The following is a 14,223-nucleotide window of genomic DNA, read 5'->3' as shown; positions in this document are numbered from 1 at the left end:
CCTGCAGGCACCTGCACACGATTGTCGGGTCTTGGTGGTGCTGCGAGGGCTGCCCATTCGTGCATCCAGACCTGTCTGCACCCGAAGCAGACTTAGGTCCTCAAGGTGCTCCTGCCTTCCATACAGGGACCCACTGCAAGCTCCCTTTCCCAGATGGGGCACGTCTGGGCAGTTCTCGCACTCCCCAGTACCCACCCTGGCCGCAGAGGAGACCTACCTCAGAAAGTCTCTGTGCCAGGCCCCTCCAGGCCCCTCCAGCGTGCTTGGATCGATGATGATTCCCAGTCAATCATTCCTTGGAAAAGCTGAACAAAATGAGTGAAAACTCAGTACCGCCGCTCTCATCGAGACTGAGGTCCTGCACCTTGGGTCACCCAGGTCCTCTGGGAGTAGGATCTGGGCACGCACACCACTCCCCTGCTCCTGCCCTCCTCCAGCACTGGCCTGACTCCCTCTTGATGGCCTTGGTCTTTCACGCTTCTGCTAGCACTCGTGGCCATGGTGAAGGCAGAATATTTGAGGCTAGCCGGGAATCTTGAACTGCTCTTGCCTCCTTGAGAACCTCAGAGGGAGAGGCTAGGTGCGGGGGCTCCTAGCAGAGCCCAACCAAACAATGGCAGTCTGTGCAGCTGAAGCAGGTGGAAGAGGGACCCCTCCACTTTTCCCAGCTCTCTGGGAAAGTTCAGGCCCTGGGGGGAGACCTCAGAAGGAGCTTGGACGTCAAGTCTGTGACAGGCCCGCAGAGAAGCAGCTCAGAGGGTCTCTGAGGTCCAGGGTGCTGCTGCAGTGGGAAAGTGACCTGGGCCATGTGGCTCCTTGAGCCCTGGCGGGCCAGGTCTCTCGTGGTGGTTGAAATCCCACGGGGAGCGTGATAGAAGGAGACACAGAGAGCTTCTGTGGCTGAGTACCCGCAAGGGAGTCAGGGAGGGTCCCCAAGTCGACTAGGGCAAGACCCAAAACTTTGAGTGAGATGATTGTAGACTTAGAGACCGACCCCCCGCCGACACCCGTCCCAGATTTCCACCTAGCTGTGTGTCTCCGGACGTGGGGCTCCGGCAAGAAGTCACTGGCAGAAATAGGAGACATTTCTCACACCTCCCTGAAGGAGGTGTGCATAGCTGTGCAGAAATTGGCCTTCGCCTGGCCTTTGGTGGGGTGGGATTTACCCCGACACTAAGGTCGCACATGCATGACTCCTGGTGGAGGGCCAATTTGTGAAGGTCCTTTGGTCCCATCCCTGGAACTAGGGGTCCTGTCTTCGCTCGAGGCATTCTCAACGCCAGGAAGGTCCAGATTTGTGTTTAGCCTTCCTCAGCAGTGTCCTGTTCTTTTAGGAGGTGCTGTTTGGGGTTAGCTTTGACGGCCATCAAAAAATTTCAATTGGACTGCCAGCTTGTAGCTCAAGCAAGGCTGGCTGGAGACCCCTGCTCTTGAGCAGAGGCATCTGCCAATCAAAGCCACTTTATCTTGCAGAGTTGCATTCCAGGGAATCAGAAGGCTTGAGTCTTGCAAGTGGTCTTGGGAGATGTCAGGCTCCCCTGGTTACCCTGGCGGTCCCACCTGAGGTTGGATTTCTTGAGACAGTGCTGAGGCTTGCAGTCCTACTTTGTGGTTTCGTGAACAGGGCTTCTCTTGAGGAGAGACTGTCAGAGAGCGGCAACCAGTCAGAGCCCTCCTCATCCGGAGAAGGAGACAGAGACAGCGACAGAGACAGAGACAGAGACAGAGACGGTGATGGAGATGGAGATGGAGAAAGAGAGAGATGAAGAGACATGGCCAACGTGCGAGGCAGAGAGTTCCAAAGAAGGTCTTGTCTTGTTGGTCTGCAAGGCATCTCTGGTCGTGGAGGCCTGTGGGGAAGGAAGGCTTAGTGCAGTTTGATCTCAGGCCGTGTGCATTAGCAAGACAGAGGTTTGCAGCTTCCAGTAGGTTGTCAGAGCTGGTCATGGACTAGGAGGCGTGGTTGGCTCAGTGAACGTGGCCAAAGAGATCTGAGTCCTAGGGCCTGAGCTGGAGACCGCTTGGTGTGAGAGCTCTTGCTAGTGAACCCAGGGAGGGCCGCGGTTTCCCGGCTGCCTTGATTCAGAGCTGCTTGTAGGATTTTGGGGAAGAGTGTGCTTGCTGGTGTTGTAGTAGCTGGATGTGCTGGGCGGGCAGAGATTTGTGGATTGGCTGCAGAGAGGGCCAAAGCTCCCCTTCAAGGCCATGGAGGGGGCCGGGGTCAGGTCAAGGCCTGAGACGTCAAGAGTTTGCTGTCACTCATCTGGCAAACCGTGCTGGAGGGTTTGGGCAGAGCAGGGGTGCTGGCAGAAGACTTGTGGCCCGATCATCCCAGGGAGACCAAAGGGCCCAAGCCCCGCCAGAGCCACTAGCATGACTCCCACTGTAACGGGGTCACGTGCTTTTATGTCTTCACAGTGTGGCATCTGTGACACACATGGCCGAAGGGCAGAGGGAATGGCCCAGCCTCCCATCCCGTGCCCACCGGTGAAGGCTGCAGTCCCAGCCGCCCGCAGTGACGTTGGTTGTCGTTGGTGACTTGCACGAGAAGGCCAGAGGACCAAGGTCAAGGTAAGGACCATGACCTGCAGGCACCTGCACACGATTGTCGGGTCTTGGTGGTGCTGCGAGGGCTGCCCATTCGTGCATCCAGACCTGTCTGCACCCGAAGCAGACTTAGGTCCTCAAGGTGCTCCTGCCTTCCATACAGGGACCCACTGCAAGCTCCCTTTCCCAGATGGGGCACGTCTGGGCAGTTCTCGCACTCCCCAGTACCCACCCTGGCCGCAGAGGAGACCTACCTCAGAAAGTCTCTGTGCCAGGCCCCTCCAGGCCCCTCCAGCGTGCTTGGATCGATGATGATTCCCAGTCAATCATTCCTTGGAAAAGCTGAACAAAATGAGTGAAAACTCAGTACCGCCGCTCTCATCGAGACTGAGGTCCTGCACCTTGGGTCACCCAGGTCCTCTGGGAGTAGGATCTGGGCACGCACACCACTCCCCTGCTCCTGCCCTCCTCCAGCACTGGCCTGACTCCCTCTTGATGGCCTTGGTCTTTCACGCTTCTGCTAGCACTCGTGGCCATGGTGAAGGCAGAATATTTGAGGCTAGCCGGGAATCTTGAACTGCTCTTGCCTCCTTGAGAACCTCAGAGGGAGAGGCTAGGTGCGGGGGCTCCTAGCAGAGCCCAACCAAACAATGGCAGTCTGTGCAGCTGAAGCAGGTGGAAGAGGGACCCCTCCACTTTTCCCAGCTCTCTGGGAAAGTTCAGGCCCTGGGGGGAGACCTCAGAAGGAGCTTGGACGTCAAGTCTGTGACAGGCCCGCAGAGAAGCAGCTCAGAGGGTCTCTGAGGTCCAGGGTGCTGCTGCAGTGGGAAAGTGACCTGGGCCATGTGGCTCCTTGAGCCCTGGCGGGCCAGGTCTCTCGTGGTGGTTGAAATCCCACGGGGAGCGTGATAGAAGGAGACACAGAGAGCTTCTGTGGCTGAGTACCCGCAAGGGAGTCAGGGAGGGTCCCCAAGTCGACTAGGGCAAGACCCAAAACTTTGAGTGAGATGATTGTAGACTTAGAGACCGACCCCCCGCCGACACCCGTCCCAGATTTCCACCTAGCTGTGTGTCTCCGGACGTGGGGCTCCGGCAAGAAGTCACTGGCAGAAATAGGAGACATTTCTCACACCTTCCTGAAGGAGGTGTGCATAGCTGTGCAGAAATTGGCCTTCGCCTGGCCTTTGGTGGGGTGGGATTTACCCCGACACTAAGGTCGCACATGCATGACTCCTGGTGGAGGGCCAATTTGTGAAGGTCCTTTGGTCCCATCCCTGGAACTAGGGGTCCTGTCTTGGCTCGAGGCATTCTCAACGCCAGGAAGGTCCAGATTTGTGTTTAGCCTTCCTCAGCAGTGTCCTGTTCTTTTAGGAGGTGCTGTTTGGGGTTAGCTTTGACGGCCATCAAAAAATTTCAATTGGACTGCCAGCTTGTAGCTCAAGCAAGGCTGGCTGGAGACCCCTGCTCTTGAGCAGAGGCATCTGCCAATCAAAGCCACTTTATCTTGCAGAGTTGCATTCCAGGGAATCAGAAGGCTTGAGTCTTGCAAGTGGTCTTGGGAGATGTCAGGCTCCCCTGGTTACCCTGGCGGTCCCACCTGAGGTTGGATTTCTTGAGACAGTGCTGAGGCTTGCAGTCCTACTTTGTGGTTTCGTGAACAGGGCTTCTCTTGAGGAGAGACTGTCAGAGAGCGGCAACCAGTCAGAGCCCTCCTCATCCGGAGAAGGAGACAGAGACAGCGACAGAGACAGAGACAGAGACAGAGACGGTGATGGAGATGGAGATGGAGAAAGAGAGAGATGAAGAGACATGGCCAACGTGCGAGGCAGAGAGTTCCAAAGAAGGTCTTGTCTTGTTGGTCTGCAAGGCATCTCTGGTCGTGGAGGCCTGTGGGGAAGGAAGGCTTAGTGCAGTTTGATCTCAGGCCGTGTGCATTAGCAAGACAGAGGTTTGCAGCTTCCAGTAGGTTGTCAGAGCTGGTCATGGACTAGGAGGCGTGGTTGGCTCAGTGAACGTGGCCAAAGAGATCTGAGTCCTAGGGCCTGAGCTGGAGACCGCTTGGTGTGAGAGCTCTTGCTAGTGAACCCAGGGAGGGCCGCGGTTTCCCGGCTGCCTTGATTCAGAGCTGCTTGTAGGATTTTGGGGAAGAGTGTGCTTGCTGGTGTTGTAGTAGCTGGATGTGCTGGGCGGGCAGAGATTTGTGGATTGGCTGCAGAGAGGGCCAAAGCTCCCCTTCAAGGCCATGGAGGGGGCCGGGGTCAGGTCAAGGCCTGAGACGTCAAGAGTTTGCTGTCACTCATCTGGCAAACCGTGCTGGAGGGTTTGGGCAGAGCAGGGGTGCTGGCAGAAGACTTGTGGCCCGATCATCCCAGGGAGACCAAAGGGCCCAAGCCCCGCCAGAGCCACTAGCATGACTCCCACTGTAACGGGGTCACGTGCTTTTATGTCTTCACAGTGTGGCATCTGTGACACACATGGCCGAAGGGCAGAGGGAATGGCCCAGCCTCCCATCCCGTGCCCACCGGTGAAGGCTGCAGTCCCAGCCGCCCGCAGTGACGTTGGTTGTCGTTGGTGACTTGCACGAGAAGGCCAGAGGACCAAGGTCAAGGTAAGGACCATGACCTGCAGGCACCTGCACACGATTGTCGGGTCTTGGTGGTGCTGCGAGGGCTGCCCATTCGTGCATCCAGACCTGTCTGCACCCGAAGCAGACTTAGGTCCTCAAGGTGCTCCTGCCTTCCATACAGGGACCCACTGCAAGCTCCCTTTCCCAGATGGGGCACGTCTGGGCAGTTCTCGCACTCCCCAGTACCCACCCTGGCCGCAGAGGAGACCTACCTCAGAAAGTCTCTGTGCCAGGCCCCTCCAGGCCCCTCCAGCGTGCTTGGATCGATGATGATTCCCAGTCAATCATTCCTTGGAAAAGCTGAACAAAATGAGTGAAAACTCAGTACCGCCGCTCTCATCGAGACTGAGGTCCTGCACCTTGGGTCACCCAGGTCCTCTGGGAGTAGGATCTGGGCACGCACACCACTCCCCTGCTCCTGCCCTCCTCCAGCACTGGCCTGACTCCCTCTTGATGGCCTTGGTCTTTCACGCTTCTGCTAGCACTCGTGGCCATGGTGAAGGCAGAATATTTGAGGCTAGCCGGGAATCTTGAACTGCTCTTGCCTCCTTGAGAACCTCAGAGGGAGAGGCTAGGTGCGGGGGCTCCTAGCAGAGCCCAACCAAACAATGGCAGTCTGTGCAGCTGAAGCAGGTGGAAGAGGGACCCCTCCACTTTTCCCAGCTCTCTGGGAAAGTTCAGGCCCTAGGGGGAGACCTCAGAAGGAGCTTGGACGTCAAGTCTGTGACAGGCCCGCAGAGAAGCAGCTCAGAGGGTCTCTGAGGTCCAGGGTGCTGCTGCAGTGGGAAAGTGACCTGGGCCATGTGGCTCCTTGAGCCCTGGCGGGCCAGGTCTCTCGTGGTGGTTGAAATCCCACGGGGAGCGTGATAGAAGGAGACACAGAGAGCTTCTGTGGCTGAGTACCCGCAAGGGAGTCAGGGAGGGTCCCCAAGTCGACTAGGGCAAGACCCAAAACTTTGAGTGAGATGATTGTAGACTTAGAGACCGACCCCCCGCCGACACCCGTCCCAGATTTCCACCTAGCTGTGTGTCTCCGGACGTGGGGCTCCGGCAAGAAGTCACTGGCAGAAATAGGAGACATTTCTCACACCTCCCTGAAGGAGGTGTGCATAGCTGTGCAGAAATTGGCCTTCGCCTGGCCTTTGGTGGGGTGGGATTTACCCCGACACTAAGGTCGCACATGCATGACTCCTGGTGGAGGGCCAATTTGTGAAGGTCCTTTGGTCCCATCCCTGGAACTAGGGGTCCTGTCTTCGCTCGAGGCATTCTCAACGCCAGGAAGGTCCAGATTTGTGTTTAGCCTTCCTCAGCAGTGTCCTGTTCTTTTAGGAGGTGCTGTTTGGGGTTAGCTTTGACGGCCATCAAAAAATTTCAATTGGACTGCCAGCTTGTAGCTCAAGCAAGGCTGGCTGGAGACCCCTGCTCTTGAGCAGAGGCATCTGCCAATCAAAGCCACTTTATCTTGCAGAGTTGCATTCCAGGGAATCAGAAGGCTTGAGTCTTGCAAGTGGTCTTGGGAGATGTCAGGCTCCCCTGGTTACCCTGGCGGTCCCACCTGAGGTTGGATTTCTTGAGACAGTGCTGAGGCTTGCAGTCCTACTTTGTGGTTTCGTGAACAGGGCTTCTCTTGAGGAGAGACTGTCAGAGAGCGGCAACCAGTCAGAGCCCTCCTCATCCGGAGAAGGAGACAGAGACAGCGACAGAGACAGAGACAGAGACAGAGACGGTGATGGAGATGGAGATGGAGAAAGAGAGAGATGAAGAGACATGGCCAACGTGCGAGGCAGAGAGTTCCAAAGAAGGTCTTGTCTTGTTGGTCTGCAAGGCATCTCTGGTCGTGGAGGCCTGTGGGGAAGGAAGGCTTAGTGCAGTTTGATCTCAGGCCGTGTGCATTAGCAAGACAGAGGTTTGCAGCTTCCAGTAGGTTGTCAGAGCTGGTCATGGACTAGGAGGCGTGGTTGGCTCAGTGAACGTGGCCAAAGAGATCTGAGTCCTAGGGCCTGAGCTGGAGACCGCTTGGTGTGAGAGCTCTTGCTAGTGAACCCAGGGAGGGCCGCGGTTTCCCGGCTGCCTTGATTCAGAGCTGCTTGTAGGATTTTGGGGAAGAGTGTGCTTGCTGGTGTTGTAGTAGCTGGATGTGCTGGGCGGGCAGAGATTTGTGGATTGGCTGCAGAGAGGGCCAAAGCTCCCCTTCAAGGCCATGGAGGGGGCCGGGGTCAGGTCAAGGCCTGAGACGTCAAGAGTTTGCTGTCACTCATCTGGCAAACCGTGCTGGAGGGTTTGGGCAGAGCAGGGGTGCTGGCAGAAGACTTGTGGCCCGATCATCCCAGGGAGACCAAAGGGCCCAAGCCCCGCCAGAGCCACTAGCATGACTCCCACTGTAACGGGGTCACGTGCTTTTATGTCTTCACAGTGTGGCATCTGTGACACACATGGCCGAAGGGCAGAGGGAATGGCCCAGCCTCCCATCCCGTGCCCACCGGTGAAGGCTGCAGTCCCAGCCGCCCGCAGTGACGTTGGTTGTCGTTGGTGACTTGCACGAGAAGGCCAGAGGACCAAGGGCAAGGTAAGGACCATGACCTGCACGCACCTGCACACGATTGTCGGGTCTTGGTGGTGCTGCGAGGGCTGCCCATTCGTGCATCCAGACCTGTCTGCACCCGAAGCAGACTTAGGTCCTCAAGGTGCTCCTGCCTTCCATACAGGGACCCACTGCAAGCTCCCTTTCCCAGATGGGGCACGTCTGGGCAGTTCTCGCACTCCCCAGTACCCACCCTGGCCGCAGAGGAGACCTACCTCAGAAAGTCTCTGTGCCAGGCCCCTCCAGGCCCCTCCAGCGTGCTTGGATCGATGATGATTCCCAGTCAATCATTCCTTGGAAAAGCTGAACAAAATGAGTGAAAACTCAGTACCGCCGCTCTCATCGAGACTGAGGTCCTGCACCTTGGGTCACCCAGGTCCTCTGGGAGTAGGATCTGGGCACGCACACCACTCCCCTGCTCCTGCCCTCCTCCAGCACTGGCCTGACTCCCTCTTGATGGCCTTGGTCTTTCACGCTTCTGCTAGCACTCGTGGCCATGGTGAAGGCAGAATATTTGAGGCTAGCCGGGAATCTTGAACTGCTCTTGCCTCCTTGAGAACCTCAGAGGGAGAGGCTAGGTGCGGGGGCTCCTAGCAGAGCCCAACCAAACAATGGCAGTCTGTGCAGCTGAAGCAGGTGGAAGAGGGACCCCTCCACTTTTCCCAGCTCTCTGGGAAAGTTCAGGCCCTAGGGGGAGACCTCAGAAGGAGCTTGGACGTCAAGTCTGTGACAGGCCCGCAGAGAAGCAGCTCAGAGGGTCTCTGAGGTCCAGGGTGCTGCTGCAGTGGGAAAGTGACCTGGGCCATGTGGCTCCTTGAGCCCTGGCGGGCCAGGTCTCTCGTGGTGGTTGAAATCCCACGGGGAGCGTGATAGAAGGAGACACAGAGAGCTTCTGTGGCTGAGTACCCGCAAGGGAGTCAGGGAGGGTCCCCAAGTCGACTAGGGCAAGACCCAAAACTTTGAGTGAGATGATTGTAGACTTAGAGACCGACCCCCCGCCGACACCCGTCCCAGATTTCCACCTAGCTGTGTGTCTCCGGACGTGGGGCTCCGGCAAGAAGTCACTGGCAGAAATAGGAGACATTTCTCACACCTCCCTGAAGGAGGTGTGCATAGCTGTGCAGAAATTGGCCTTCGCCTGGCCTTTGGTGGGGTGGGATTTACCCCGACACTAAGGTCGCACATGCATGACTCCTGGTGGAGGGCCAATTTGTGAAGGTCCTTTGGTCCCATCCCTGGAACTAGGGGTCCTGTCTTCGCTCGAGGCATTCTCAACGCCAGGAAGGTCCAGATTTGTGTTTAGCCTTCCTCAGCAGTGTCCTGTTCTTTTAGGAGGTGCTGTTTGGGGTTAGCTTTGACGGCCATCAAAAAATTTCAATTGGACTGCCAGCTTGTAGCTCAAGCAAGGCTGGCTGGAGACCCCTGCTCTTGAGCAGAGGCATCTGCCAATCAAAGCCACTTTATCTTGCAGAGTTGCATTCCAGGGAATCAGAAGGCTTGAGTCTTGCAAGTGGTCTTGGGAGATGTCAGGCTCCCCTGGTTACCCTGGCGGTCCCACCTGAGGTTGGATTTCTTGAGACAGTGCTGAGGCTTGCAGTCCTACTTTGTGGTTTCGTGAACAGGGCTTCTCTTGAGGAGAGACTGTCAGAGAGCGGCAACCAGTCAGAGCCCTCCTCATCCGGAGAAGGAGACAGAGACAGCGACAGAGACAGAGACAGAGACAGAGACGGTGATGGAGATGGAGATGGAGAAAGAGAGAGATGAAGAGACATGGCCAACGTGCGAGGCAGAGAGTTCCAAAGAAGGTCTTGTCTTGTTGGTCTGCAAGGCATCTCTGGTCGTGGAGGCCTGTGGGGAAGGAAGGCTTAGTGCAGTTTGATCTCAGGCCGTGTGCATTAGCAAGACAGAGGTTTGCAGCTTCCAGTAGGTTGTCAGAGCTGGTCATGGACTAGGAGGCGTGGTTGGCTCAGTGAACGTGGCCAAAGAGATCTGAGTCCTAGGGCCTGAGCTGGAGACCGCTTGGTGTGAGAGCTCTTGCTAGTGAACCCAGGGAGGGCCGCGGTTTCCCGGCTGCCTTGATTCAGAGCTGCTTGTAGGATTTTGGGGAAGAGTGTGCTTGCTGGTGTTGTAGTAGCTGGATGTGCTGGGCGGGCAGAGATTTGTGGATTGGCTGCAGAGAGGGCCAAAGCTCCCCTTCAAGGCCATGGAGGGGGCCGGGGTCAGGTCAAGGCCTGAGACGTCAAGAGTTTGCTGTCACTCATCTGGCAAACCGTGCTGGAGGGTTTGGGCAGAGCAGGGGTGCTGGCAGAAGACTTGTGGCCCGATCATCCCAGGGAGACCAAAGGGCCCAAGCCCCGCCAGAGCCACTAGCATGACTCCCACTGTAACGGGGTCACGTGCTTTTATGTCTTCACAGTGTGGCATCTGTGACACACATGGCCGAAGGGCAGAGGGAATGGCCCAGCCTCCCATCCCGTGCCCACCGGTGAAGGCTGCAGTCCCAGCCGCCCGCAGTGACGTTGGTTGTCGTTGGTGACTTGCACGAGAAGGCCAGAGGACCAAGGGCAAGGTAAGGACCATGACCTGCACGCACCTGCACACGATTGTCGGGTCTTGGTGGTGCTGCGAGGGCTGCCCATTCGTGCATCCAGACCTGTCTGCACCCGAAGCAGACTTAGGTCCTCAAGGTGCTCCTGCCTTCCATACAGGGACCCACTGCAAGCTCCCTTTCCCAGATGGGGCACGTCTGGGCAGTTCTCGCACTCCCCAGTACCCACCCTGGCCGCAGAGGAGACCTACCTCAGAAAGTCTCTGTGCCAGGCCCCTCCAGGCCCCTCCAGCGTGCTTGGATCGATGATGATTCCCAGTCAATCATTCCTTGGAAAAGCTGAACAAAATGAGTGAAAACTCAGTACCGCCGCTCTCATCGAGACTGAGGTCCTGCACCTTGGGTCACCCAGGTCCTCTGGGAGTAGGATCTGGGCACGCACACCACTCCCCTGCTCCTGCCCTCCTCCAGCACTGGCCTGACTCCCTCTTGATGGCCTTGGTCTTTCACGCTTCTGCTAGCACTCGTGGCCATGGTGAAGGCAGAATATTTGAGGCTAGCCGGGAATCTTGAACTGCTCTTGCCTCCTTGAGAACCTCAGAGGGAGAGGCTAGGTGCGGGGGCTCCTAGCAGAGCCCAACCAAACAATGGCAGTCTGTGCAGCTGAAGCAGGTGGAAGAGGGACCCCTCCACTTTTCCCAGCTCTCTGGGAAAGTTCAGGCCCTGGGGGGAGACCTCAGAAGGAGCTTGGACGTCAAGTCTGTGACAGGCCCGCAGAGAAGCAGCTCAGAGGGTCTCTGAGGTCCAGGGTGCTGCTGCAGTGGGAAAGTGACCTGGGCCATGTGGCTCCTTGAGCCCTGGCGGGCCAGGTCTCTCGTGGTGGTTGAAATCCCACGGGGAGCGTGATAGAAGGAGACACAGAGAGCTTCTGTGGCTGAGTACCCGCAAGGGAGTCAGGGAGGGTCCCCAAGTCGACTAGGGCAAGACCCAAAACTTTGAGTGAGATGATTGTAGACTTAGAGACCGACCCCCCGCCGACACCCGTCCCAGATTTCCACCTAGCTGTGTGTCTCCGGACGTGGGGCTCCGGCAAGAAGTCACTGGCAGAAATAGGAGACATTTCTCACACCTTCCTGAAGGAGGTGTGCATAGCTGTGCAGAAATTGGCCTTCGCCTGGCCTTTGGTGGGGTGGGATTTACCCCGACACTAAGGTCGCACATGCATGACTCCTGGTGGAGGGCCAATTTGTGAAGGTCCTTTGGTCCCATCCCTGGAACTAGGGGTCCTGTCTTGGCTCGAGGCATTCTCAACGCCAGGAAGGTCCAGATTTGTGTTTAGCCTTCCTCAGCAGTGTCCTGTTCTTTTAGGAGGTGCTGTTTGGGGTTAGCTTTGACGGCCATCAAAAAATTTCAATTGGACTGCCAGCTTGTAGCTCAAGCAAGGCTGGCTGGAGACCCCTGCTCTTGAGCAGAGGCATCTGCCAATCAAAGCCACTTTATCTTGCAGAGTTGCATTCCAGGGAATCAGAAGGCTTGAGTCTTGCAAGTGGTCTTGGGAGATGTCAGGCTCCCCTGGTTACCCTGGCGGTCCCACCTGAGGTTGGATTTCTTGAGACAGTGCTGAGGCTTGCAGTCCTACTTTGTGGTTTCGTGAACAGGGCTTCTCTTGAGGAGAGACTGTCAGAGAGCGGCAACCAGTCAGAGCCCTCCTCATCCGGAGAAGGAGACAGAGACAGCGACAGAGACAGAGACAGAGACAGAGACGGTGATGGAGATGGAGATGGAGAAAGAGAGAGATGAAGAGACATGGCCAACGTGCGAGGCAGAGAGTTCCAAAGAAGGTCTTGTCTTGTTGGTCTGCAAGGCATCTCTGGTCGTGGAGGCCTGTGGGGAAGGAAGGCTTAGTGCAGTTTGATCTCAGGCCGTGTGCATTAGCAAGACAGAGGTTTGCAGCTTCCAGTAGGTTGTCAGAGCTGGTCATGGACTAGGAGGCGTGGTTGGCTCAGTGAACGTGGCCAAAGAGATCTGAGTCCTAGGGCCTGAGCTGGAGACCGCTTGGTGTGAGAGCTCTTGCTAGTGAACCCAGGGAGGGCCGCGGTTTCCCGGCTGCCTTGATTCAGAGCTGCTTGTAGGATTTTGGGGAAGAGTGTGCTTGCTGGTGTTGTAGTAGCTGGATGTGCTGGGCGGGCAGAGATTTGTGGATTGGCTGCAGAGAGGGCCAAAGCTCCCCTTCAAGGCCATGGAGGGGGCCGGGGTCAGGTCAAGGCCTGAGACGTCAAGAGTTTGCTGTCACTCATCTGGCAAACCGTGCTGGAGGGTTTGGGCAGAGCAGGGGTGCTGGCAGAAGACTTGTGGCCCGATCATCCCAGGGAGACCAAAGGGCCCAAGCCCCGCCAGAGCCACTAGCATGACTCCCACTGTAACGGGGTCACGTGCTTTTATGTCTTCACAGTGTGGCATCTGTGACACACATGGCCGAAGGGCAGAGGGAATGGCCCAGCCTCCCATCCCGTGCCCACCGGTGAAGGCTGCAGTCCCAGCCGCCCGCAGTGACGTTGGTTGTCGTTGGTGACTTGCACGAGAAGGCCAGAGGACCAAGGTCAAGGTAAGGACCATGACCTGCAGGCACCTGCACACGATTGTCGGGTCTTGGTGGTGCTGTGAGGGCTGCCCATTCGTGCATCCAGACCTGTCTGCACCCGAAGCAGACTTAGGTCCTCAAGGTGCTCCTGCCTTCCATACAGGGACCCACTGCAAGCTCCCTTTCCCAGATGGGGCACGTCTGGGCAGTTCTCGCACTCCCCAGTACCCACCCTGGCCGCAGAGGAGACCTACCTCAGAAAGTCTCTGTGCCAGGCCCCTCCAGGCCCCTCCAGCGTGCTTGGATCGATGATGATTCCCAGTCAATCATTCCTTGGAAAAGCTGAACAAAATGAGTGAAAACTCAGTACCGCCGCTCTCATCGAGACTGAGGTCCTGCACCTTGGGTCACCCAGGTCCTCTGGGAGTAGGATCTGGGCACGCACACCACTCCCCTGCTCCTGCCCTCCTCCAGCACTGGCCTGACTCCCTCTTGATGGCCTTGGTCTTTCACGCTTCTGCTAGCACTCGTGGCCATGGTGAAGGCAGAATATTTGAGGCTAGCCGGGAATCTTGAACTGCTCTTGCCTCCTTGAGAACCTCAGAGGGAGAGGCTAGGTGCGGGGGCTCCTAGCAGAGCCCAACCAAACAATGGCAGTCTGTGCAGCTGAAGCAGGTGGAAGAGGGACCCCTCCACTTTTCCCAGCTCTCTGGGAAAGTTCAGGCCCTAGGGGGAGACCTCAGAAGGAGCTTGGACGTCAAGTCTGTGACAGGCCCGCAGAGAAGCAGCTCAGAGGGTCTCTGAGGTCCAGGGTGCTGCTGCAGTGGGAAAGTGACCTGGGCCATGTGGCTCCTTGAGCCCTGGCGGGCCAGGTCTCTCGTGGTGGTTGAAATCCCACGGGGAGCGTGATAGAAGGAGACACAGAGAGCTTCTGTGGCTGAGTACCCGCAAGGGAGTCAGGGAGGGTCCCCAAGTCGACTAGGGCAAGACCCAAAACTTTGAGTGAGATGATTGTAGACTTAGAGACCGACCCCCCGCCGACACCCGTCCCAGATTTCCACCTAGCTGTGTGTCTCCGGACGTGGGGCTCCGGCAAGAAGTCACTGGCAGAAATAGGAGACATTTCTCACACCTTCCTGAAGGAGGTGTGCATAGCTGTGCAGAAATTGGCCTTCGCCTGGCCTTTGGTGGGGTGGGATTTACCCCGACACTAAGGTCGCACATGCATGACTCCTGGTGGAGGGCCAATTTGTGAAGGTCCTTTGGTCCCATCCCTGGAACTAGGGGTCCTGTCTTGGCTCGAGGCATTCTCAACGCCAGGAAGGTCCAGATTTGTGTTT

At 57.1% G+C, this 14,223-nt stretch overlaps 6 non-coding genes across 6 annotated transcripts; all 6 read left to right on the top strand.

Annotated features, from left to right (window-relative positions):
• The first annotated feature begins 265 nt into the window (after nt 1–265).
• On the top strand, nt 266–359 carry LOC148118123 (small nucleolar RNA SNORD116). Its single transcript, XR_015736446.1, has one exon. It is a non-coding gene; the product is annotated as a small nucleolar RNA SNORD116 (small nucleolar RNA).
• Nucleotides 360–2,849: 2,490 nt separating this feature from the next.
• Nucleotides 2,850–2,943, top strand: LOC148118122 (small nucleolar RNA SNORD116). Its single transcript, XR_015736445.1, has one exon. It is a non-coding gene; the product is annotated as a small nucleolar RNA SNORD116 (small nucleolar RNA).
• Nucleotides 2,944–5,433: 2,490 nt separating this feature from the next.
• LOC148118121 (small nucleolar RNA SNORD116) lies at nt 5,434–5,527 on the top strand. Its single transcript, XR_015736444.1, has one exon. It is a non-coding gene; the product is annotated as a small nucleolar RNA SNORD116 (small nucleolar RNA).
• Nucleotides 5,528–8,017: 2,490 nt separating this feature from the next.
• Nucleotides 8,018–8,111, top strand: LOC148118120 (small nucleolar RNA SNORD116). Its single transcript, XR_015736443.1, has one exon. It is a non-coding gene; the product is annotated as a small nucleolar RNA SNORD116 (small nucleolar RNA).
• A 2,490-nt stretch (nt 8,112–10,601) lies between these two features.
• Nucleotides 10,602–10,695, top strand: LOC148118119 (small nucleolar RNA SNORD116). Its single transcript, XR_015736442.1, has one exon. It is a non-coding gene; the product is annotated as a small nucleolar RNA SNORD116 (small nucleolar RNA).
• Nucleotides 10,696–13,185: 2,490 nt separating this feature from the next.
• On the top strand, nt 13,186–13,279 carry LOC148118118 (small nucleolar RNA SNORD116). The gene has a single exon (XR_015736441.1). It is a non-coding gene; the product is annotated as a small nucleolar RNA SNORD116 (small nucleolar RNA).
• The last annotated feature ends 944 nt before the right edge of the window (nt 13,280–14,223 follow it).

This window comes from Myodes glareolus, chromosome 24 (assembly GCF_982192425.1).
Source record: "Myodes glareolus chromosome 24, mMyoGla1.1, whole genome shotgun sequence".
Taxonomy (NCBI): domain Eukaryota; kingdom Metazoa; phylum Chordata; class Mammalia; order Rodentia; family Cricetidae; genus Myodes; species Myodes glareolus.
The sequence above is the reverse complement of the archived record's forward strand: the minus strand, read 5'-3'. Positions and strand labels throughout refer to the sequence as shown.